At 40.0% G+C, this 26,858-nt stretch overlaps 2 long non-coding RNA genes across 2 annotated transcripts in view; one reads left to right on the top strand and one right to left on the bottom strand.

The window, feature by feature from the left end:
- The window catches only part of LOC147583506 (uncharacterized), a 79,803-nt gene extending 77,480 nt beyond the window's left edge, over positions 1–2,323 (top strand). Inside the window, exon 4 of the long non-coding RNA XR_015243152.1 lies at positions 1,982–2,323. This is a non-coding gene — a long non-coding RNA (uncharacterized LOC147583506). The remainder of the gene's footprint in view (positions 1–1,981) is intronic.
- Positions 1–26,858, bottom strand: part of LOC147583505 (uncharacterized) — a 292,328-nt gene that overhangs the window by 69,481 nt on the left and 195,989 nt on the right. The window lies entirely within an intron of this gene.

Here is a 26,858-nt window from a genome sequence, read left to right as displayed (position 1 = left end):
CTGAAAATATTTTTGGCAAAGGATTTCCAAGTTCCATTCTCCTGGGATGATCAAATTGAGTTCTGTTTTGTCTGTTGTTTTGAAAAACTCACTTTGGCAGGGAAAAGGGTTTATTGCAGGCCCCTCTGCTTTGATTTTAAGATTTTATAATTAGAGGAAAGAAGAAGACAATTGTAATCAATGAAAACAATTCACTCAGAAGATGGAGTCGGGTACACACATATAAAAGAAGCCAATAACAGAAATTACAGCTTTGCTCTTGGGTTTTGCGAAAGGTTTCTTACACTTAGAGGTTTTTAGTCAGGTTAAGTCCATAACCTCTACTATTTTTAGCTTTAAACCATAAGATACTGATATGATTCTAGCCTCTTGTGCCAATGTCATGATGTCCCCAATCTCTCAAAGATATGGACATTAACTATTCACAAGATTTTGAACAAAGCCCCTTTCTATTAGTCAGGATTTTGTTTGTAAGCAACAAGCCCTAACTATAGTTATCCTAACAATGGGAGAATTCATCTAAGGAATATCAGAGGCTTACAGACTTAGCAGGAAGCTGTGAACTAGACTTGGAACATGGACTAGATTCTAGAAAGCTGCAGAGAGTTGAGTATCAAAGATCATAGCAATGGTCACATGGTAGAAAGGTCAGTTTGTCATGATGCTGGGCCCACTGAAGTCTCTCTCCTGGAAAATACATTTCAAATAGCAACACACAAAGGATGGGTGTTGGAGTTGATTCATCTCATTGCGGGAATTGTGTGAATAAATTCTCTTTGATTTCTACTCTCCAAAAGCTGGAACTGTCCTGATTCCTGTCTTTCCCTGTGCACTATTGTCCATCTCTTCCATGTACATGGTGAATTACCAAATATTCTTCCAGTCAGTGATTTCAATCGCTGTTGGTGAGAGTTTTCTCTTACTTGAAACCAAAATCTCTAACAGACACTAATGATGGTAGATGTGGCCCAGGCTTGTGTTCTGCTTTGAGAAGGATGAGAGAGAAGATGCCTCCCTACTTTTAGTGAAACCAGAAGGCTCATGCGGTCTAAGGACAGGTCCTGCAAATGGTCTCCTTTATATCTTCATATGAATCACTCCTTGTACTCACACACGAAGGCCCTGCAGAACAGGATGATTTGAGCACGGTGGGCCCTCTAAAGATAGTTTAGGCCATCAATTATCGGTTTTGCAACTGGGGTCTCAGCGTTCCAGGGATTCTCAGTAAGTGTTTAAATGGCTAGTGGGTAGGGGCGCCTGGGTGGCGCAGTCGGTTAAGCGTCCGACTTCAGCCAGGTCACGATCTCGCGCTCCGTGAGTTCGAGCCCCGCGTCGGGCTCTGGGCTGATGGCTCAGAGCCTGGAGCCTGTTTCCGATTCTGTGTCTCCCTCTCTCTCTGCCCCTCCCCCGTTCATGCTCTGTCTCTCTCTGTCCCAAAAATAAATAAACGTTGAAAAAAAAAATAAATGGCTAGTGGGACAATGAGAAAGGGGTTTCCTCTACCACTACATTTATTCAGAGTCCTTATACTATTATCATTTTATATATTGGGATTCTAAGATTTTCCTTTAATAAACCCTTTGCATTTCAAAAGCACTGCAGTGAACTGTCATTATCCATTAACACTTCATTTTAATTCATTTATTAGTTTATTGTAAGAAGAGGAAATGATACTTACTGGGTTCTGACTGAATTGCAAGCATTGGACCAATTCTTCACCTATGTAATCCCATTTCATTCCTTACTATCATGAAAGTCAGCTCACCTGTTGGCCAATCATTCATTAATCACATTTATCATGAAATTCTTCTCTTACAAATTTGGCCCTAAGTTTGTCTGTTTTATTAGCTTCTTAAGGGGCTGGAGTTAGACTGGGTTGATCCTCATTAGTATTTGTTTATTAAAAAACTTTGCTTAAGTTTTGCTCTTATGTTTATTGTTTGCTTCCACCTGCTTGATTTTCTCTGTTATTCTTTTTCAGGTTTTTGAGGTGAACATGTAGCTCTTTGGTTTTTAATTTTTCTCTTCCTTCATATATGTTTTTAAGGTAATACATTTTCCTTCAAGGAGAGCTTTTACTCTGTTACACATCTGGGGTTTTGGGTCAGTTCTTTCTGTTTTTCTTTTTTTGTTTATTTTTGAGCGAGAAAGAGAGACAGAGTGTGAGTGGGAGAGAAGAGAGAGAGGGAGACACAGAATCCAAAGCAGGCTCCAGGCTCCGAGCTGTCAGCACAGAGCCGGATGCGGGGCTCGAACCCATGAGCCATGAGATCATGACATGAGCCGAAGTTGGAAGCTCAACCGACTGAGCCACCTGGGCACCCCTTGGGTCAGTTATTTTTAAAAAAATTCTTTTGCTTTCTTTTTTGCTAAATGCTAACAGAAGAATGTTTTACAATTTCTGAATGTATTTGCGGCCATGGCTATCCTATTTTCTTGAGTTCCAATTTTATTATACTCTTATCAGAGAACACAGTCCGTATGACATAGATATTTTATATTTGCTCCTTTGTTATCTGTAGGACTTAGATTCTGTAATATTTGTTGCCTCCTATAAGTTGAATGTTTGAAAATCTATGTTGCACATACATTTGAAGAGAAACAAAAGTAATATTGTAGGTTGGAGTTCTAAATAGGAATTACATCAAACTTGTTAATTATGTTCATAGCATTATATCCTTAGTTGGGGCATAAGTATTTACAATTGTTAGATCTTCTTGAGTGATAGAGCCTTTAATTATGATATGATGCTCTTCTTGATGTCTTATTACAGCCTTTGTTTTAAAATCTAGTTTGTCTGATATAAGTATGGCTACTCCAGCTTTCTTTTGACCTCCATTAGTATAACAGATCGTTCTGCAGCCCCTCACATTTAATCTGCAGGTGACTTTAGGTCTCAAATGAGTCTCTTATAGGCAACATATAAATGAATCTTTTTTTTTAACCATTCTGATAATCTCTCTCTTTTGATTGGAACATTTAGTCCATTTACATTCAGTGATTATTGAAAGAAATGAATTTAGTGCTATTGTGTTACCTGTAGAGTTGGTGTTTCCTTATTAATTTTCAGCTCTTCAGAGAGTGCTTTTTTTTTTTTTTTTCAACGTTTATTTATTTTTGGGACAGAGAGAGACAGAGCATGAACGGGGGAGGGGCAGAGAGAGAGGGAGACACAGAATCGGAAACAGGCTCCAGGCTCTGAGCCATCAGCCCAGAGCCCGACGCGGGGCTCGAACTCACGGAGTGCGAGATCGTGACCTGGCTGAAGTCGGACGCTTAACCGACTGCGCCACCCAGGCGCCCCCAGAGAGTGCTTTCTGAGCCAGATGTGTTACATCTCCCTTAGTGATTGTAGACGGATCTTTTTTTTTTTTTTTTTTTTTTTTTAGTTCTATTAACCTTTGACTTATATTCTGGAATTCTGTTAGCCATGTATAGGCTCAGAATAGTTCCATCTTCCTTTTACCATTACATAACATCCTTGTCTCTTACTGATTCTTTCATCCTTGTCTATATCATGTGATATTCATATTTTCTACAAGAGCTGGTTTTGATTAATGTTGGCTTTCTATTTATATATTCCTTTAGTTTCAAATTTTCTACGCCATTATGTTTTACACCATCATTTGTAAGCTATGAAATTTGTTTTATTTTTACCTACATCTGAGAACCTGTGCAGGGAAACTGGCAAATTGTATTCATCTTTTTAAATGTGATTACTAATAAATTGGGATTTATTGTTACTACCTTTCTTTGAGCTTTTTCTTTGCCATGATTTTTTTTTTCTTTCCTTGCTTCTATAAAACTGGTTGAGAGTATATAGGTTCATAGCAGAGATGGGATTTATTCTTTAAAACATTTTTTAAATGTTTCTTTACTTGTGAGAGAGAGACAGACAGGCAGACAGAGTGTGAGCAGGGAAGGGCAGAGAGAGAGGGAGACACCGAATCTGAAGCTGGCTCCAGGCTCTGAGCTATCAGCACAGAGCACGATGCGGGGCTCGAACTCACGAACCGCGAGATCATGACCTGAGCCGAAGTCAGACGCTTAACTGACTGAACCACCCAGGCGCCCTGGGATTTATTCTTTATAGTGCTGGGAGTAGAGGTCCCCTAACTGGAGTGAGTGCCAGGCCATATGGTAGGGACAGTCACAAGTGGCTCCTCTCCAGTGGCTCTTGTATTCTGCCACACAAACTTTTCAAGCTTCCACAGAAGGATTATTTTCTTTAGTTGTATCTTCATTCATTCATTCATTCATTCATTCATTCATTCAACTAATATTGACAGAGGGCCTGATAAGCACTAGGTTTTGTATGAGGTGCTTAAGGACACGTGTTGAATACATGTGGTTTCTACAGTCTAGGAGGGGAGCCATTCAATGCATTTACAGATATAAAAGTACAAATTTTATTGTGAGCTGTAAAGGAAATAATTTGTGTGCAGTGAGAGAAAACAATAGAATGGGGTTTACTCCAACCTAGTAGCTAGGTTATTTGAAAGGATGAAATTAAAGAAGAGGTAGAGTGGGAGATGTGGCAGGGTCTGAAGATTACTCCCAGTATGTATTCCTTCATTCTTCCTTAGCAATATAATCCGAGTTTAGGTAGACAGACCACTCAGAGCAAACCTACCTGAGAGTCTTCCTTGAAGTTGGGTGTGACCATGTGAGAAACATTCTGGTCAAAGGGGAGCAAATGGAAGTGGTATGCCTGACTTCTGGCAAGTGTCCTTAAGGGGAAGGTCATGACCTTTTCCTTTCTCTCCTTCCAGGTGCGTGGAATGAAGCGATGACAGCTGGAACCAGAGGAGAGCTCCTGAATCATGATGTGAACTTGAGAACAGAGGCCCAGAAAGGTGACGTCACAAGAAAGACAGTAGGAGTAGGAGTTCTGGAACAGTAGAATCCTGTTCCAGCCCCATTTTATCCACGAAGATTTTTGCATGAAAAAGAAATACATTTCTACATTTTAAACCTTTGCTATTTTGGTTTCTGGTAAACTCTCTGCTGAAAGCATAGAGGATTTCAGGCCCAAGGGAACAGAATTCTTTAGAGTAGTGACTCTCAGACTTTAGCACTTTAAAAAAAGAAAAAAAAGAAAGCACATGGAGAGCTTGTTAGAACACAAACTTCTGGGTCCTATCCCCAGAAATTCTGATGTTGTGTATCAGCCATAAAATCTGAGAATATGAATTTCATATAACCTCCCAAATGATACAGAAGACCCTTGGACCACACAGTGTTCTAGGGCTCTGAGTCAGAAAAGAGTTCAGCACATTTAAGGAACTGAATCAAGGCTAGCTTTAGAGAACAGTGGGAGGCATGGACGAAGGTTGGAAAGGTAGGTAGATGGCCACATTATGCAAAGCTTTGTAGTCCAGAAAGGGAATGATTTTCTTCTAAGTTAAGTGGGTATCTACTGAAGAATATTGAGCAAGAAAGTGACCATATTTAAGGTTATAAGGTCATTCTCTACTCTATGGAAAATGGACTGCAAAGGGCTCTAAGATGTTATATCAGTAGACAAGTAGACAAGGCCAGATACTCTGGCCAGGGTTGTAGCAGTAGAGACAGAATCAAGATATATTTTGGAAGTAAGAATAACAAATACTTTGCTAATAGATTCAATGTGTGGAATAAAGGAAGAGGAGGAGTTGGGAAGGAGGATGACTCCCAGGTTTTTGTTTTGAGTAAATGGGTGGAACCTTCATACGATACGCTGAGCGGATTCCTATGCCACTGACACACAAGCCAGAATTTCCAGGGATGGTAGTCTACCACTCCCATTTGTGGCACTTTTAGGAGATGCCAACTTTCAGATTATCCCTCCAGTCCAAGCTATTCACTGCAATTGCCCAATAAGCCTCTGGGTGGGTTGGCCCCACCCACATGACATCTCTTCATAAGCACTTGTGCCTTAGATGTGGTTTGGAATTATTTTGTCTGTTTTCCAGAGATGATCTCCAGGGTTTTGTTTTTGTGTGTGTGTTTGTATATGTTTATGTTCCCTTTGGCAGGATACAGTGTGATTCTTCAATCACAGGGCACAAAGAGTTCTCAGAGTTCTATAGTTCTGGAGGTGTCTGATGTCTTGGCCAATGTGTACAAATGGTCTGTTTTCCAGCACATTTCAATTCTAATTCACCTCATTACAGAATGACTATCACAAGAAGAGTCATTAAATTTTCTCTCGTCTTACTTCCCATAACTGTTGCTGCTCATAGAATAATTGTTCTTAATCCTTAACAAGGCCCTGTATGATCCGGTTCCTCCCTACTCCTCCAGGCTCATCATCTACTTTTCCCCCAATTTCTTTCCACTGTAGCTACTCTGAACTTCTCTCAGTTTATACATTCAACTTGCTCTCTTCTGCCTTGGCAATCCTGTAGAAGCTAATCACTATTTATAGAAAACATTTCCCCGATGGTAACCTAGCCAGTCCCCAATCATTCAGCTCAAATTTGAATAAATGACACTATGTCAGCCTTTTTCTGTGGCTCCCCGATACCCTTTCCCATCCCCTGAGATTGGATAGTCCTCCTTCTTAAATGCTCCGGAGGCTACCTGAACAGTTATTTTGCTAACTTACCATAAGTTAGTCAATTATCTATAGTACTAGTTTCATTATTACTTACTACTTATCATCTCTGGTTAACTATAAATGCTATGAGGACAGAGACTGCATCTGTCTGCCTTGGCTTTGTATATCCTCAGTGCCTGGCATGCAACATTTTCTCACTAAATATTTGTTGGTTCACATATTGATTTCAACAAATGAGATATATTTATACTTTAACTTTAGAAAGAACCATCATATACTTTTAGCAGCTCAGATTATTTTTAACTCTGAGATTATGCATGGATTAAAAATCCGTATTCCAGTGCATCTGGTGGGCAATGTAATAGAGCTTCCCACATTTCCATATTGCTGCTGCTTCTTTTATTTCCAACAATTTCAAACTGAGGTTTATCTTCAAAAAAATTATTTTCAGGAAAATTATTTCTCTGTTTTGTTCCTCACCAGTTTTAAAATAGGGTTCTTTTCTACTTAAAGATTCCTTCCCTCATTCCTGTTTCTTTTTCCCTTAATCAGGAGTACTTTCTCTGGACTTTATTTTGAAAATTCTTCTACAGTCAAATATTGCCAATTCTTAAACACTGTCCCCCCACTTCAAAAGAACAAATATGAGCATTCTCTACAAACTACCCACCCATTCTGTGTTTTTTGTCAGTTCCCTAGATGAAAGTTAACTACCTCTATCTTCAGATTGTAAAATTTCTCTAGCTGGGAGGTTTTTTGCTCTGTGTACTTTTATGACATTTGTAAGCATTAATGATATGCTACAGCATTGTGTAGAGTACTATAACAGAGAACTACATATTAGGGAAAAATTAAGGCCATCAAGGCTGTCATCAGGCCTTAGGAGAACTGCTGATATCTCAAATGTGTTTGGGATTTCTATAAAATTTGGTTTGGCATTTATACTGAGTTCCAAATAGTTTTTATCTCTCTCATCTTATGATTACCCCAATTATTGTACTCTGGTTTTCCATTTTGCAGAAGAAATCAGCAAAAAGAAATTTCTACATCAGGTCGGAAGTGGTAAAACCAAAATTAGTCTTTTTGCTTTTTCAGTTTAAAAAGTGAATGAATAGAAATACCTTTAGCTGCTCAATCTTCCCAAATGGTTGAAATGATTAAAATGGAAATGCCAACTAATACCTCAAAAGAGAAAAAGCTAAAAGATGTTGATTTTCTAAAAGACTAGAAACTGATAAGTCCTGTGGCTCTTTTGGTATAATGCTCCCATGCTCACAACATTCCTGGAGAAGAGAAATTATCTCTAAGCAGAAGGTAAGAAGACAGGTGCGGTAAAGTAGGTAAATTGCTTCAGGTCTTCTGGTTGGAGAACTATGGGTATGAGAGATAAATCTATATCTGAATGTTTCATCATTTGTGCTGTTACTAAGACATGGATAATTCAGACCAGGTATCTGCCTTCATGGAGCTTAGATTCTGGTAGAGGATGGGGCTGTAAACCAATACAAACCAAACCATTAACAAGATGACTTGAGAGATCTAGGGGCTGGAAAAATATCCAATGGGACAAAGCAAAGAAGAGCAAGCTGATGTAGGTAGTAGGGCTGAGGGGGTACTACCTCATGATCAATAAAAATTATTTTTAGATTTCTTTGTTACAGAAAAATTCAAATATAAAAGTAGAGAGAACAGGAAAATGAACTCTCATGTGACTATAGCCTCCTTCAGCAATGTCAACTTATGGTCAATCTTATCTCCTCTCTGTCTCCACCAATTCTGCCTGATTATTTCATTTATAAATACTTCATCATGTATTTCCAAAAGACAACCTTTTTTTTTTCTTTTTATACAAACACCACCACCATTATCACATCTGGACAGAACTTAATAATTTATGATTTGATTTTAGAATTTACATTTGAGGGAAGGTCTATTGGAGGAGGTACAACTTGATGAGATCCAAGTGAAAGAAGGAGTGAGCCTTGACAAGATATGGGGATGGTACCAAACTTGTATTTTTTGGTGTTTGTTTTTTATACAAATTCAAAATTTTATAGCTAGAGGAAAAAATAATTGATTCCTCAAAATCAGTTGTTGTTATTCTTTGTCAAACATGATGCTCACAGAACATTTTTGACAAAGGAACAGAAGATCTATATATATTTTTGGTGCAAGGTTTGTTGGCTTTTTGTCTTTTTTTACCCTGTCTTCAGGTGACAGATAGACATAGCTGAATCAATGAAGGACAATACTTGCCTAAAATGTGCAACATAAATATAGAAATCCTATGAACAGAAGATTCAAAACCAGTACTGGAACAAAACCAGCTCTGAGCTCTGGTGAATCTTCTGTGTAGAAGGCCACATCTGAACGACCAACAAAGTCTTTCAGCTGCTTCCTTGTTCCATAGCTGGCCAGACTACAGATCTTGCTGGCTGGCTTTTTCATTATTCCTCCTTTGAAGATCTCTTTAACCACACCTTTCTGGAACCGAGGGACAAGAAATACTCTTTAAAAACCGTTGGATTACCACGTTGAGAAGCATCTTTGTGCTTTCTTCTTTTTCTGGATGAAGATCAGCCAAACACAGAAGCAGCATTAATGTTCCTTTGCTGGCAGTTCCATCCAACCTCCCAGGGGAAGGCATTTTGCCAAGTTCTTCTCTGCCCATTTGAAATTCAAATCCCTGAATAAGCCTCAGTGCCACCTTTGTCCAGAAACCTCAAAAGCCCCAGTCCATGTCAATCTGCCTTGAAATTATAAAGGGACATATTACTGTGTAGGAAGATAAGCTGTGTTGAAATAACATCCAGGGTGGTTGTTAAATAAATTCAGGAAAACCAAGACATTCACTGTTAAGCCGAGACTCTGTCCTCAACTCACCTCCCAGGCAAGAAGTGGGCAGAGAAGCCCATGCTGGAGGTAGACACTCTTGAACTAATGACTTCAGTGGCTATTTGACTTAAAAATAATGTAACTTGCCAACTTCTAGAAGCTTATGAGCTGTTGTTTCAGACATCTCCACAGGTGTGATTAAAGCTTCAGCTTAAGAAAATTTTAGTTAAGATGGGAGAAACTTGGGTCCATTTTCTAGCTCAGAGATTCTGTTGCTGTGTGGCCTCGGCATGTTCATTCAGGATGATCCCGAACTTTATTTTCCCTATTCACAAAATGGGACCATTCAGATTGGATTATACAGTTGTTTTTAGGATAAAATAAGCATGGGAAGATAGTTTCAGAAGTAAAAGGTCCAACATAATGTAAGGGTTAAAGATCAGATATACACTAAGAAGCCATGCAGCTACACTTTCTGACTGCTAAGGGATTTGTTTAAAGCCTGTGGCCCATTTGATTTTGAAGGCATTTACCAGGCACCTACTCTGTATTAGCATGTTTTCCCTGGTGCCATAAAAACGTGTCGGTGTAGGGGTGTGGGGGTGTGGGGGTGGGGAGACAAGAAAAACACAAACAAAATGATGAAACAGCAATACATTGCACCATGAATCCCTGAGCAAGGTTAACCTCTCCAAGCCTGAGTTTCCTTATTAATTAAATTTCTCTGACAGAGAAACCCCCATAATTTTATCTACTTTAAAAAAGACTTTAAATTTTTTCTTCCTCAATAAAGGCAGTAAAATTCTGATTTTTTCCCCATCAGATTTAAGAAGAGTGGATTTTTTTTTTTCTGCTGATAATAAGAACCATGAAGGTTGGTGAAAAGGAATTGCTGTGTAAGATTAACAGGGCAGCAGTTTTAGGAAGGAATGGAAGGAGGAAGGGCAGTAGATAGGAGGCCTCGGACACTATTTTGATGATTCCCAAGACAGAGGCATGGAATTATGATTGAAAAGGATGATGAATGATGGAGTCAGGTCTCAGGGGACAGAAGGGCAAAGACCAAGAATGTAGGACTTGGTGGCACACATCTACTACCCTTTCTGTAGACGAGGGTGGTAGGCACCATCCGATCATGGAGGTCTTTCCCACTGAGCAAGTGCAGCAGACGTCATGGCCTCTGACTCACACTTAGTACATGTCATGTACTCTCTTTAGAGATGGAGAAGTTAGTCTCAGAAGGGAGGAGCATGACTTTTCTGGAAGCAGGTGCTAACAAAAAGACAGAGGTTGAATGAGTGTTCTCAAGATGAAAACAGCTGGATAATCTCAACTGCCTGTTCCATATTGGAATCTGGCTTAGGACTTGAGCTCACAGGATAAAAATGATGAGGGGACAGGAGGGAGTGAGGAACAGAGAGAAGGTTTGGATCAGTCTGCAGTATATCAATGACAAAGATATTTTGAGCAATTATTATAACTAGGCACTGCATTGGGTGTTTTGCATGTCTTTTCTCATTTAATCCTTCCAATGACTTGGTGATATTAGTCATGTTATTATCTCCATTGTCTAGACGAGGAAACTGAAGTTAAGTAGCCAAAATATTTAGCTAGTAAGTGGCAAAACTAAGATTTGAGCCACATTGTATGATCCTGGAGCCCAAGTATGGAGCTCAACTGAGGATTTTGAATATGTTAAGGAAACAAGAAGTGGATAAAACCCAGTGAAGGAGAAAAAGCAAATGCAATGGATGTTGCATTTGTACCCAGGGCTTCATATTTATTTAGTCTCAAAAATATGTTTTTATGGTAAATAAAACTGGAAAAGTGAAACCACTTCTTTGATACAAACTATGGACACAGTTTTGACGGTTGGCTGTGTTTGATAAGGAAGAATACTTCTCTGTGTATCTAAAGGAGAGCTGATTATAAGTATTGCAATGGAAAGTTGTCTCTTCAGAGCAAGAGAGACAGAGAGAGAAAGAGCACATGAGCAGGGGGAGGGGCAGAGAGAGAGAGAGAGAGAATCCCAACTCTCTCTCTCTCTCTCTCTCTCTCTCTCTCAAGCAGGGCTTGAACTCACAAACCATGAGATCATGACCTAAGCGGAGATCAACAGACACCTAACTCAATGAGCCACCCTGGCACCCCCAAAAGTTGTCTTCTCAACAATGTCCTCCTTAAAGTTATCTGTTGATTGTGGACAAACGGTGATATAGAGTGCTATAGAGTCCATCTGTGTGTGCATCTGTGGAAACCTACCTGTGTTACATTGTCTAGTCATTCTGCTAAAAACAGCTGGACATGACATGAAGGATTATCTAACCACAAAGCAGCTAAGCGATTACCTAGAGTGGTTTGGTTGTCATATCATATTCCTTTGATTCCTTCCTATTTTTGGCTTTCAACTTTCATTCCAATGAACCATTTAGTGGGGCTCGTAGTGGAGCTTATTTATTCCTATAAAATAGGAGGACTTTATCACCAGATGTGATATTGTAATGTTATAAATGTGTCAGATGTCCAAAACAAACACACCACTGGTGCAATATCACTCTGCACCCATATGTCTGTTAAATAAGACCATCTTCTGTTGGATGGTGGCTTTCAAAAACATTCCCTTTCTCATTCAACAGTGCAGAGCATCCATGCAGTCAGATGTTTATTTATTATACAATTCATGCCTCTGAGGAGTCACTCTTTGTTTCATGTTTCTTATCAGTGTCAATTGTAATCAATTACTTCTATAAAACTATAGAACACCTAATTTATGACATGATGACACACAGTAGATACAGCGTTTCTATCTAGAATTGAACTGAACCCCTGCATGACTTTTCTGCCAGAGCCAGGAAAGGGCTCTGGGGACAGAACCAAGATGAATAAAGCATATTTTCTTTTTCTTAGCCCCCTTTCCTAACAAGTTCAACTTTTAGAAATAACATTGGCTAGCCAATGAAAACACTCCTTTGATAAAGGCTAAGAATTTAAGATAAAAAACAGCTGGGCAGGTTTTTTTTATATGAAAGGAAACAACTTTGAACTACATAGACAATGTCATTTAAACCCAAACAGATGTGTTTTAATCTTGTTTTTGATCCTCTTGTAGATTTTTCTCAAAATGCCTGCATATGCATAGAAATGATGACTTTCAGATGTTTGAACATAATTTGTCTCTGTTAGAATATCACCTTGGTACATAGATCATGTACACCAAATACTCCCAGTCTTTGAACACGGACAGCAGGGTACCAGGGAGAATTTATGTGGGTCTTTTGGTTTTGCCCACCAATTTGGTAATAAACTAAAAGGGGAAGGAAAAAAAAGCAATGGTATCCACATACTGTCATTTTCAAAACAAGAGTCACATGTGTTCTCCATGACTTCAGTAAATCATGGCGATAGTTTTAGATCCTAACACTCAGAAAAGCTTTCAAGATGAATCCCATCACGTGAATGCTCTAAAAATAACACACTGTTGATTTGTGGACCATTTCGTGTCCTCATTGATTATTACCCACGTATCATATGATATCCTCATGTATTAAGGTTTTCCCATCCCATTGCTGGAAAAAGAAACCACTGGAGCAAAAACTATGTTAAAATATACAATGTCATCAGTCAGACTGTCAAGGAACCCACTAAAATATACTCAAACCCACTTTCAACTTCAAAGGCTATTAAAGTTGTTACCGCAGGCGTTAGCCCAAAGATTGAAGGAAGGGTTGTGCAGATAGAAATTTTATACATTTTTCTCCCTTTTCTTCTTCCTCCCTTTCTCCATTTGAATGAATATAATGGTGAAGCGGTGGGGCTAGTCTGTGAAACACGTGGAGAGACTAAATATCATGAGAAGGAATCAGAAACAAAGAGAACTCTGGGGACAGAAGGCACTGGGTAATTAACACCCAGCTCTAGCAAATGACCTTGAGCAAGAACAGGGACACCACTGCTCCTATTTAAAAGCCTTGCCTTCAAGGTGTCTCCTCCTTGCTGTCTACAATTGTCTCCACAGTCACAGCCCTTGAAGGTATTTAAAAAACCACATCTGGACCAACAGAAAATGAGACGCCCATATTTATTTGAAAAATTCTGAAAGGATCATTGAGTGTGTGTGTGTGTGTGTGTGTGTATGTGTATGGCACGTGGGGGGGGAGTGAACAAAGGGGTAGATGGAGATGAGGTGCACTAATGGCACTGATGGGCTTATGCTTGATCATTGGGAAACCAGCCCCATAACTCCAATCAAAACACAAAAGAAGGGTCCAACTTTTAAGCAAACAGTTTCTAGAACCCTGTTGGTTCTTTGGCAGCAAAGTGTTGTTCTGTGTAATGTCTCTCCCCATCAAAACCCGCCTCAGGGCATAAGTGCAATGTGAGGTCATTTGGAGCCACAAGCTAATCTACAAGAATCATCTGGCATCATATGCAAATGCTTATTATTTAAAAAATGCAGTTCTGTTTATACTGTTGGAGTCTCTAAGTCCTCTTCATTATCCATTCATGCTGTCTGTCTGGATGTGTTTTCTGATATTTGTGTGAGGACGTTGCCTCTGCTCAATGTGACTCAGGGAGAAAATATTAGGCTCTGATGCCCTATGTTGTCATGATTCCCATGCCAGGGGCTTCAGGAATGATGTTTCCCACCAATAATTACAGTAGCTGCCAAGGGATGCAGGAGGCAGGCACTGGCCCAATTACAGAGCAGCTAGTAAGAGTTCCAGAGGCTTTGTGGAAATCCAACTGACTCCTGGGGCAGTGGGGAAAGGGCGAGGAACTAGAAGAGGCATGGGGAAGAAGCATGCCTCCTGCATCAAAGATGCTTGGATCCTGAGCCAGGAGAGGAGGGAAGTCAAGGAGGCTGCATCCACTCTGGTGAATAGTTTTAGGAGTGAAACATGGAAAAGGAAGAATGGAAGGGATACATGTGACACACTAGGGGGGAGACAACTAGATCGAGAAAAGTCACTGGACAAGGGGGCCACAGAACTGGGTTCTAGCATTACAATTCATTCAGTGTGTGATTTTAGACCAATTATGTCCACTTTTATTATGTATCTTGTGTAAAAGAAGACCTCCAACTAGCAAATGTTCTGAGACTCATAGTCTTTTGTCACTACTTGTGATTTGAAAAATGCACACCTCTAACTCATACTATTTCAGCTCTATGCATAGCAGAAAAGAAAAAGGGGGGGGGGAGGAGAGAGGGAGACAAGGGCCTGCTTCCCACTCTGGAAGGGCATGTGTGGCGTGGCTTCAAGGAAACGGGTGTCTTTATCTACATTTGGTCTCAGACCCCAGAAGCCTCCCATTCCATGACAATCTCACCCTGCTGAGTAACATCCTGATGTTTAAAGAGACTTGTGTTAAATCTGAGAGCGGTTTAAATTATTATTTTTTGTACAACATAGGTTCTAATAAGCCAAATACTCCATTTGATACTCAACCAAACACTTGTTACTCTGGTGCGATGCTGGAGGAAAAGAGACCCACCAAGAAGGGAAGGAGGGGGTGACATTATGAAGTCAGTCTTCATCTTAGAGCCTCTGTTTGTGAGGTGAGGACAGTCAAACAAATAGCTAATTTGTACTGAGGTCGTTCTGTGTGCCAGGTACCATGTGGGACATTTTATACATACTCTTTTCTTTTTTACAACAATCTCATGATTCATTCCACAGCTAACTCATTTTACTGCCCACCTACTAAATGCCAAAAACTCTCCTGGACTTCAGGGGAAGAGCAGCAAACAGAAGAAAACAATGATTCTGCTCTTTTGAGGTTGAATTCTGGTTAGGGGGGAGAGATGAGAAACAAATAAGTACATGTGATGTTAGGTGGTGAGAAGCACGATGAGAAGGTAATAAAGAATGCCAGAAGAACAGGTGGGTGGTTAGAGAGGCGTTTCTGGTGAAGTCACAGAAGGAAGGGAGCGAGCCTGGTGCTGGAGCAGAGAAAGCAATCATATTCCCTACTATATAGATGGGGAAACTGAGCTTCCCACGGTCCCTCATTTAATAAGCTGTGATGATGCCACTAGATCCCAGCACAGCATCTGCTTCCCATCTTAAAAGGACAGCAAGTCAGAGGAGGGCTGTGAGTACAAGCAAGTCTGGCACTAAAAACTGCATGAGTCTATTAACAACACGCCATTGCTTTGTCTGTGTAATGCCCGAGCTGGCTGGGTTCTTCTACTATACTGAGCTAAGAGAATTGGCAGATTGCACTGGTATTACATAGAAAAGGCACACACTTTCTTGGAGGTCTTTCCTTTTATTTCTTCCACTATTGAACCTCTGGTTACAAACAAAGGGACAGGGAGGCATGGTTTTCACCTAGTATTCACCAAGTGACAGGGGCTCCTCAAAGAGGCTTCAAGGACTTTTTGAAGAGATGACAGGGAGGGTCAATTGGTAGGGCTCATGGTCACCGATGTCTTCTTCACTCAGGGCAGTAGTGGTTTTATCTCTATAATGTACTGGGGCTCTGAAATGAAATTTCTGGGACTAGGATGAAAGTTGAAAAATACATGAAAGCCTTGGTTTCTAGTGTTTTTGAGCCATCTTAAAAATTTGGTTTTAAATGCAAAGTTTCTTAAAAAGTTCCCAGTGGAATGATAACCCTAGGGGATAGCTTTCAAGTTGTGAGAAATGAACGGTGTATGCAAGTCTTCTATTGGATGAGAAAGCCAGGTGATCCAAATAACTGGTAAGCAACTCTGATCAAAGATTTGGAGAACCCATGGAAAGAGATCGCTGTTACTATACTTTTCTCTGTCCTCTTCCCTAATGAATGTGGTATACACCACACACACACACACACACACACACACACACACACACACGCCTGTGTGTACACATGTACACACAAAGCATGGGACTGTAAGGAAGTTTTTAAAAAAATACAGAAGTGTCAGGTGAAGAGGGACTTCTTCCACTCTAAACATTTAATAAAATGTATAATTTCCATATGGGCAAAATTAGAAGCCTCACCCATCAGGCGAATCAATAGTAGTAAGAATTGGAATGAAGTTGTGAAAGCCAAAATTTGGTGTCTAATCCACAGTTTATAGAAAGACCATTTCCTATTATTTCCACTGTTGTGGCTATTTGTTAAAAAAAAATAAGGACTATTCAGAGCTAACAGATGCCTCTGGCTGTGGCATGTGTGCTTGTATATGTGTGAGTGTGGTCTCTGAGAAGAAAGATCTTTCTGCCTCCCACTTTCTTTCTGAAAGGCTTTTGGGAGCAGGGAGTAGGTTCTCATCCAGGGAGTGAGATCAGCGGTAGTGGGTTTGCCTTCGGAGATACCTCCTTAAAGGCAGGTTGTTGCCTCTGCACTTTCTCTTTCCCCTGTCCCATGAGCTGGACCTTGGATGTGTAATGTGAGCCACCTTTAATCAGGTGGATGAGAAATCGCACTAGAGGATGACAGAGTCATCTTTCCCTCAAGGGAAAAGAAAACTACATATTTGGATGATTTCTTACAAAGAAGCTACCTACAACCTGGACCCTGTGAGTACCTCTGGAATATTTCAAGAAAGAGAAATAAACCTGCTTTATTTGAGCTACTGCATTTTTGTGTTTTTTCCTGCTTTCTCTGTTTTAGCAATTTATCTTATACTCCAACCAATAACCTATTGGATATAAAATAAAATTAAATGTTGATTTGGCTCCAGATTGCTAAATTTTTGAATTCTCTCTTCAACTGGCCAACACCACCCTCTTAGATCCACAGGGGGAATTAGGTAGATGAGGATTTGACCTCAAACTTTAGTCCTCTACTGAGCTTGGGTTGAATCATACAGAGCAGGTGTTACAAACTCAGTCTGCAAGAGGGGTTGGGAAGATAAGTGCAAAGAAACAAAGCTGACTGGATAGGGTTGCACTCAGTGGAGAATGTGTGACCCATCTAAAGGACTGTTATTCAGAAACATGGGCTTAGTATTTCTTGATATTTTTATCTTTTTAATTTTTTTTAACGTTTATTTATTATTTTTGGGACAGAGAGAGACAGAGCATGAACGGGGGAGGGGCAGAGAGAGAGGGAGACACAGAATCGGAAACAGGCTCCAGGCTCTGAGCCATCAGCCCAGAGCCCGACGCGGGGCTCGAACTCACGGACCGCGAGATCGTGACCTGGCTGAAGTCGGACGCTTAACCGACTGCGCCACCCAGGCGCCCCAATATTTTTATCTTTTTAAAAGAAAATGGAAATCTAGATTTATTTATAAAGTCAAATTCATACATTTTAATTAATAGGCTACTTAAAAATTTTTAAGAAAACATACTGTGTGCACCAAAGAACTAATCAGATAACTATTGACAAGATAAGCTTATTCCAGACCAAGTGTGTATAGCCAGCAAAAGACTCCATCCCAAAAGTAAGAGAGGTTAGCTTCATGTCCTGAGTGGACATGGTATGGGCCATTTGATCAAACAGTTTTGGCCTAAGCTAATAGTTCTGGAGTCTGTTTTAGAATCAGTGTTCTAGGTTCCAAACAAAGGAATCATTAGTACCAGAGAAAATCAATAACTTATTGAAATGTCACAATTAAGCAACTGGGAGGTTAGGAAGAACAGGAATCCATGTAACTCCTATAGTCTTGGTTTTTCTAATGAGTAGACACAACATCAACTATCTTTTGATTCTGTCTTTGACATCTTAACAGAGCTCCATGCTCAAGATAACAACTGCTAAATGGCTCTGAATAAGGGACCGGTTAACTATATATAGTTAATGAGCAGGCTGCAGCCATTGGAAAGAATGTGGTACATCTCCTTGCTACCAGGGGAAATGGGGCACCATGGATGATAGCCACAGAGTAAAGATGGAGAAGATCCACAAGTGAAAAAGAGGGTGCTACTCTTCTAAGAATGGGAAAAATATTCCCGGTTATGCCAAAACAGTAGATAGCCATTGTAATAACACTTCCCATATGGAGATTCCTTCCTGCCATTTTGTGAAACAATTTTTTTTTCTGAATCTCACATTTTGAAAAAAAATGAAGTTTAGAAGTCTAGAAAAAGAAAACAGTATTATAATTCTCCTGTGATAATAAAAGATTGACATTACTTAGAGACATTACTCTTCAAAGAAATCCAATGATGTCAATAAGAAGAAAGCAAGAGCAGGAAAAGTTGATGCAAAGTTGAAGGTCAAGGTCAATGTTTCTGGTCACTAGGATGGGGTGAGAAGGACAGAAGCAACCACAATCTCACTGGTTTGGCTTGTAGCTGGGCCCTGTCCACTCCTAGCGGTGCATTCTTTTGATAAAGTGAATGCTAAGGTTATTCACTTGGTATCCTCTGTAGTAAACCTGTAAGTGGTGTTCAAAGAAACAACAAGATTTGGAATAAAAATAAGTCTTTAAATTGTCAGTTCTACTTAGAGCTGTTAACCTTACCAGATGAGTAGCATGTTAACATTACTTATAGTTACCCAGTAACGTTCCTACACGTTTTCCAGTATTTGGGTATTCAAGCTAGACTATAGTTCATTGTGAATATTACTAAATGTATGTATCTTTCTTGTTAAGGATTTTTGATATTTCTAATAATGAGTTAGGTTGCATGAGGAATGTTGGATTTATGACTTGGTGTATTCCAAAGAATTCTAATTTTTCCCCCAATTCTCTAACACTAAATCTGTCGGGAGTTTGGAAACTGCACTTGCCACAGGGAAGAAGAATTGTCCAAAGAGAAAGCAAAGGAGGGAAACAAAGAGAAGGAATGCTGGCCAAGTCTCCTCAAGAGGGAGAGCTGAGGCAGGTCTATACTATCCTAGCCCTAAGAAGTCTCTCTAAGAGAGACTCTTACAAGGGAAGACCACCGGAGGGGTAGATCACATCAGGCTCCTCCTTTAGGGAGAACTAAGAGAGGAAGAGGATCTGAGTGCATATGTGTGAATTGGGAGAGGGGAGGAGGGAAGGAAGAGAGCAGAAATGAGCTTTCTCAAGGGGCCTAAAGAATCCACTAGAATTCCAACTTTTTTTTTTTTTTTTTTTAGATTGGAGAATTGTCCAAATGTGGATTTGGATGTTCCATCTGGGCTGACCAGACAAGGACCAGCTGGATTTGATTGTCCCCATTCTCCCACTAGAAGTGGGTGCACCTGCACATGATTTCTCATGGGGGAGTGGATCTCTTCTGTCCGGGAGAGGCTGCAGCTGCTCATTGGCCCCAAGGTCTCTAGGAGCTACACGGTTGGTTTCCCAGACAACTGCTATAAAAAGTGAGAGTATGCTGTGGAATTTATCCACCCAAATTCAGGGGAGATCAAAAAGAAAATGCCCACCTGGTGGGAAAAAGAGCAGCTGAATGAGCCCTTAGGAAGAGGTCTGTTTTATCACTGACTTGGATGACCATTCCAAAGATACACGGAATGAATCTGTGAGTGGCATGAGGCTGAGGTGTACAGTGAATATGTGGCTGTACAACTAGAATGTAGATGGAATTTCACAGGCTGAAACAATAAATGGAATCTACTAATGTTGAACCTCTTATGGAAAGTGTGTCAAGTCTCAGCCTTGGGTCCAAACACTGTCCAAGTACGAGCAGCAAAGAGACTTCAGAACTTAAATAGACAGAAAATAGTTTGAATGAGGAGTGGACGGGGCAGTCAAAAACTTAATATCATATGTGATGAATTAACAAGAGTAGCTCTTGTGAATATTGAATAAGATACCAGTTGCAGTGCCTGGAATATATTAAGTGTTCAATAAATGTTAGTTACTATTGCTGCTGTGGCCACTGTTGACTCTTGTTGACAACAGGGTAAAGACAAGAGGAGAGAGTGCTGAACCACTTTAAGGTTTCTGGATTTTCTCTCAGCCTTCTGTTACCTCTCGTCTTTTCTTTCATGTTCCTCTTAAATGTTCCTCAGTGCTGTTGGGATGGATCAAAGTAGCGTTAGGAACTGGGTAGGGAGAGGGGCTATAATCAGGAACCAACCTTAAATCCTTCTGTCTAGGGCCATGTCAGAGGCTTTATATGGATTATGTGGTTGAATCATCTCAACACTCCAAAGTTAGCAGTGGTAATTTCCCTATTTACAAACTAAGTCTGTACTTCTCCACAACAAACTAAGGCTCAGAAAGTGGCTTCACTGATATTTTAGAGTTAGGAGGGGACAGAGCCTGGACTTAAACTTAGCTTTATATTCTTATACATGGCTTTCACTTTGTGATTTTGTCCCCACTGTAGCAGCCAGCTTATTCTGGGTCTGCAGCAGGGGTGGTGGGGATTGGGGTGGAAATGGGGGGTTATGGATGGGTTTTGGGTGGTTTAGGGAGGGGAGAAAAGAAGAAAGGGATTAAACAAACCATTTAGATGGCTACATCATTCCCAACAATTAAAAAATGTTCTTTCCCCTCAGAGAGGCTCAACAATAGTATGTTTGCCTTTAGTTCCAGAAAAGGGGTTGTATTTTGGACTTCTCAACTCATCCCCAGTCTCTGATGGGTCCAATGAAATACTTCCAATTTTAAGTGACCCTTCAAAGAAAACTGACCAGTGAGATCAATTGCTAAGTTTTTATTTTCCTTTCTCTTCAACCCAGACAAAGCTATCATGTCCTCAAGTTTTGCTAAAAAGAAAAAGTTTACAGGAAGAAAAATGTTCTTCCTTTGGAGATAAAAATAGCATCTGCTCTTTTGAGAGCCAGTCAGCAGCTGGAGGAAATTATTTATCTCTTATCTCAGATCCTTTTCTAAGTCTGCTGGTCACCTTTCTGTTTAATTACTTTTGCCATTATGATTTAATACCACCACAATTTTAGCATCCATTACTTCAATAGCACTTCCATGTTCAGATTTTTTACTCAGCTTTAAAATTTAGCCAAGTTATACCACATAGCAATTTTAGGAACTCTCTTCACCCTGTTCTAAACACTTTACTCTAAAAACAATAGCTATCACTTTAGAACAAAAGTCCCTAAAGGGTCAATGACTTAACTGATATTGCAAAATTTCAACAAATTCTCTGGGTTTGAATTAAGTCACCCTTTCCCAAAATTATGTAGGAAAAACAATCAAGTCTAGGAGGCTATCTTTGTTTTCTCTTCAAATATTATATTTTAAAATAAATTATATTTTGGGGGGACATGGGGAAGAACACATTTACAGTGTGATCTTTATTTCATTTACAGAAGAGTTTTCTGGTACCCACTGGACTCAGGGTAGGCAGAAACCTTATTATTAACTAAAATTTGAGAACTCTGTAGCATGGTAACTTTGAAGTGGCTCTTTGTTGTGGTTTGAATTCTAGGATGGGAGAAAAAGCTGCCGGCAACCTTGGGGAATTACTTAACTTTTCCTGTATTTGTTCCTCACCAATATAAGAAATTGCTCTCTTCAGCATTGGGAGTAGTGAAGCATAGTTTAAAAATAAGAGCTGGGAAGTTTTTCTTTTCCCTTGAATTCTCTTACCTTGGAAAAAAGGAACGAGCTTCTAAACAAAATTTTTTGTCTCTCTCCTTGGTGATTGAAAAGTATTGATACAAGAGAGAAAACAGGGAAGGGGGGGATGATGAACAACAGAGAGAGAAATTGGGAGAAGTCTACTTCCCACTGTCAACACTCAGATCAGGAGACTGACAATTACTAATGAGGTGGCTAAATGGTGAATTATTAACCAGAGGGTGATTATGCTAGGGACAGTGTTCTATTAGGGCTACGCTAAGGTAGCAAGGACTTGCTTCTTACACTACAGTAACAGTGAGCATTTAATAGCACTCTACTAAAGTATTTTTTTTAAGTTTATTTATTTTGAGGTGGGGAGGAGCAGAGAGAGAGAGAGAGACAGACAGACAGATAGAAAGAGAATCCCAAGCAGGCTCCATGCAGCCCAATGTGGGGTTCAAACCCATGAACTGTGAGGCCATGACCTGAGCCAAAACCAAAGGTGAGACACTCAACCAATGGAGACACTCAGGTGCCCCTTTACGAAAGTATTTTGGTCACTGTGTTTGTCATTTAGATTTGAGAAGAAAAAGAGTATTATCATCATGCAATGACAACTGTCACTGGAAGCCTGGAGGAAGCTAGAGAGGTAGAGCTGACCATAACAGCACGTATGTAGAGCAGAAAGTGTGGGAGTGTACTTAGCAGGCCCAGCTGCCCTGTGAGAATTTGGTTGCTAGGGACAAATCAGAACAGAGCAGTTTCTCATATTTTTGGGCTGTTAAGTTCCCCCTTTGGGGGAGTTGGAAGCTAGTCTCATGGATTCAAGATTGGAATCATTCAGACAGAATGAGTCTCACAAAGTCAACGTTGTCAGTCTCCTGCCTTTGGGAAGGATGTACATAAAGGACACAGGAAAATGAATGTTCTGTGGCAGACACTTTTCCCTTGATAGGGCATTAAATGTAATGAAATAACAGTCTGGGGCTAAGCCTCCATTTAAATTCACAAATGTAATTTTCAGTTTCTCACTGAAATTGAATGTCTCATTGCCTAATTTTTGAGTTGATATTAAACAAAAAGAGTTCTGGAATTCCAAAGTTTCAGTTCATAAAGTAAAAACTAAAGATCATAAAATCTTGAATTATATTTTACCTTTCAGATATAAAGTTCAATGACACAGTTCTGTTATACACATTTTAGAACTTTTCTTCTCAAATGACCATCCAAGAGCCAAAATTATCTTTGCAAAACTAAATGCTGTCCACATTTGGCATGCACAGTAAGTTCTTTCACCTTTGTAGTTTTAATTTTCAAAATACTTGATCACCAGAATCAATACTCTTGCTTTCCATTTTGTACCCACTTAAAAATAAAAGGTTAGGGGTGCCTGGGTGCCTCAGTTGGTTAAGTGTCCAACTCTTGGTTTTGGCTCATGGCCTGACCTCAAGGTTCATGGGTTCGAGTCCCGTGTTGGACTCTGCGATGGCAGTGTGGAGCCTGCTTGGGATGCATTCTCTCTCTCTCTCTCTCTCTCTCTCTCTCTCTCTCTCCCTTTCCCAATAAATAAACAAATAATTTTAATAAACTCAAATAAATAAACTTAAAAAAACAAAAATAAAAGCTTAATATCTAAGTTCAATAATGCATTTAAAGTATGCTATAAGCTCTACTTAAAAATTTTTTTTAATGTTTACTTATTTTTGAGAGAGAGAGAGAGGGAGAGACAGAGAGAGAGAAAAACAGAATGTGAGCAGGGAAGGGGCAGAGAGAGAGGGAGACACAGAAACAGAAGCAGGGTCCAGGCTCTAAACTGTTAGCACAGAGCCCTACGTGGGGCTCGAACTCACAAGCCTTTGAACTGTGAGATCATGACCTGAGCTGAAGTTAGCCACTCAACTGACTGAGCTACCCAGGCACCCAGTAAGCTCTACTTTTTAGGCAAAGTTTGTGATACTGTCGTTCATTGGGCCAAAAGTCAGAGCGAGCACAATATTTTGAAATGTTTGTTCAGTCAACATACCAACGTGTATTTTTGGCTCTTGAGTGCATTAAGGTTATCAAGTTGTGAATGCATGGGCTGTACAATGTTTGGGGACCATTTGCATGCCAGAGCACCCTATATTTATAAAACCACTTTGCTTTTTTGAAACATTTCAGATTGACTCTTACAAAAGTACTCCATTTCTCTGAGAAAACACTTTTGAAGGAACATGCATATAGCAAAGGACAAAATCAGATGTGTGAGCTGGCTTTTCTAACTGCAGTGATGGTGCCATCAGAAGCTGGAGGTTGAGTTTCTGTTTTCAGTGTGGAGACCATTAATTTTCGTTCCAGTGCAATGCTTTTCCAATTCAGGCAATGGAGTCTTAATTTCCAACTTTCAATTTTTTTCCCCTTATAAAGTACTTAGTAATCTAGTGACCACTCTCGGATTTAAAAGTACTTGGAAGATAGTTTCCTTTCTTAAATTTCACATACATCAATCAAATAGATTAAATACAATATAAAAACCATTGGACTCTGATGAATGTGCTGTATGATGGTTATGAATGGGGACTCTGAAGTTGGGGAGGCCTGAGATGGCACCCTAAACGCCATCTGTGAGACAATGGACAAGAAAAACAAACATTGTGTGCCTCAGCTTCTTCATCTGTAAAATGTGAGATCGCAGGGCTTACTCATAGCTGTTTGGAGAATTAAATGATAGCACGCATGTAAACCTTTCAGAACAGGACCTGACTCAGAATATATGCTAATATTTTGTTGAATTCATACCTACCAGTGGACAATCACTCTGGCTTCTCGCTCATCAATCATTCTTCTACTTATCCACCATGAATATTTATTTTGTATATACTCCACTACTTTAAGAGTAATTTCTGTCAGTTTAAAACAAAATAACTGATATAATATGATGAACCCATTAATAAGAAAGATAAAACCTGAGAGACAGATGGACACATTCTAATGAAAATTCCTGGTTTAAGGAAGACATAGCAATGAACACGAAACTTAGCTCTAAGATTCCTGCAAGCTAGAGAAGAGAGGAAGTATAGCACAGGGAACTATAGATTATACTGCTGACTAGAAGAACAAATTCTGGTTTGTTTCCATTACCAATAGCTGCCAAACAAGCTGACCTAACATCTGTGGCTAAAATCATGATAAGTCACCAGTTTTCAGAATTCTGTGGGTTGGCCGAAGGACTCTTCTGCTAATCTTGCTTGGGTAGCACATGTGGGTCACACACTGAGAGGCTGACATTGGCTGGGGTTGTTCATCGGGAATCTTGGTTTATGTCCCCATGGCCAACTTGAGCTTCCTCATAACATGGCAGTCTTTTTTTTTTTTTTTTTTTAGTGTTTATTTTTGAGAGAGACAGAGTGTGAGCAGGGGAGGGCAGAGAGAGGGAGGGATACACAGAATCTGAAGCAGCTTCCAGGCTCTGAGCTGTCTGCACAGAGCCTGATGCAGGGCTCAAACTCATGGACCACCAGATCATGACCTTAGCCAAAGTCAGACGCTTAACCGACTGAGCCACCCAAGTACCCTTATGACAGTCTTAAAGTAGCATTCCAATAGGACAAGCCCCTGAATGCAAGGCTCTGCTCATTCATCCGTGCTAATGTCTGACTGATGAAATCAAGTCATAAAAGTAACAAGTCTAGAGTAATATCAGTTGGAATTCCAGGAGGTATGGTTCACAGAGTCCATAATCTATCAGTTTCTTAGGACATGCCAAGTTAGACATCTGGGACTCATTAGCACCCATAACTGTTTTTTTTTCTTTTAATAGCTATCTTCATGCTTCATATCCTTTTTACTATTAAACCTTGTTTCCATGTGTTACATCTTTTTTCTCTCTAGTGACACCACCAGTGCAAGCCTTATAAGCTCCTATCTGCCAGCACCATAATGATTTTGTTAGCCTTCTGCCTCTGGAGGCCTTAGAATAATTTTCTCTGCCTTTTTGTTGATGACTCTCTAGACCTTGCTTGCTCAAACAGAAGTTTAGCAATAGTCCTGCACATGTTGTCCATGGATTCAAATGCTTCAGCAGATCTCCTGTAAGCTATGATGAATTACTCACAAAATTATTGCAGTGTTCAGGTGTGAATCATATCAGCTGGGGGAATATCCAAAACGCAGACCTCTGGGCCTATCAAAACTTAATCTACAGAAAAATAAGAGCATATGAGGCATTTCAGGAACATGAAGAAAGACTTCCCTCTAAACTATACTCTCCTGCCCTTCTTCTTCCTTCTGACACTGATTTTTCTTTCAGTATTTTACTTACCCTTGGCCTGTTTTGCCTTCAAATATGAGAAGGGGTAAGAAAATGGGAACTGTAAGCAAACAATTTTGGGTTTAATTCTCTCCATCTTTTGCCAACTGGTCGACTTTGACTAAATCACTACACCTGCCTGGACCCCTCTTTCTTCATGGGCTAAGGGGAGATAATTTCCTACCTCATATCGTTATGGTAAAGACTAAATGCCTGAAACACAGTGAGAATTCCACTACTTATTCTTCTTCTTTCTTCTCATTCTCCTTCTTCTTCTTATGGTGCTTTAGGTTGTGTTTAAGAATAGACCCAATGTGGGGCACCTGGGTCGCTCATTTGGTTAAGCATCCACCTTCAGCTCAGATCATGATCTCACAGCTCAGAGCCTGGAGCCTGCTTCAGATTCTGTGTCCCCTCTCTCTCTGCCCCTCAGCCACATGCACTCTCTTGAAAATAAATAAACATTAAAAAAAAAAAAGAGAGAGAATAGAGCCAATGTACAGGCAAACAGGTTGACAGATGGGAGAGTGACTCAATCTCTGAGTACTTTGCTTGAGTACTTGGATCCAGCTGCGCCTGAAGCCATCTCCCTTGTTGGACTTTTTAGTTACTAGAGTTGACACGTTCCCTTTGTGTTTTAAGCCAGCTGAAACTAGAGGTCTGTTACTTGCAAGAGAGGTCTTGACTTATGTAGAATCCAAACATGCTCTGTATCAGTTTTATCTGATGAATGTCATTAAAATATAGTTTCTTTCTTTGGCCACTGAAGATTCTGATTTTGTTGGCTTGGAATAGGA

This window comes from Puma concolor, chromosome A2 (assembly GCF_028749965.1).
Source record: "Puma concolor isolate L17-30 chromosome A2, mPumCon1.1.hap2, whole genome shotgun sequence".
NCBI lineage: Eukaryota > Metazoa > Chordata > Mammalia > Carnivora > Felidae > Puma > Puma concolor.
This window is presented reverse-complemented; position numbering and strand designations above follow the sequence as displayed.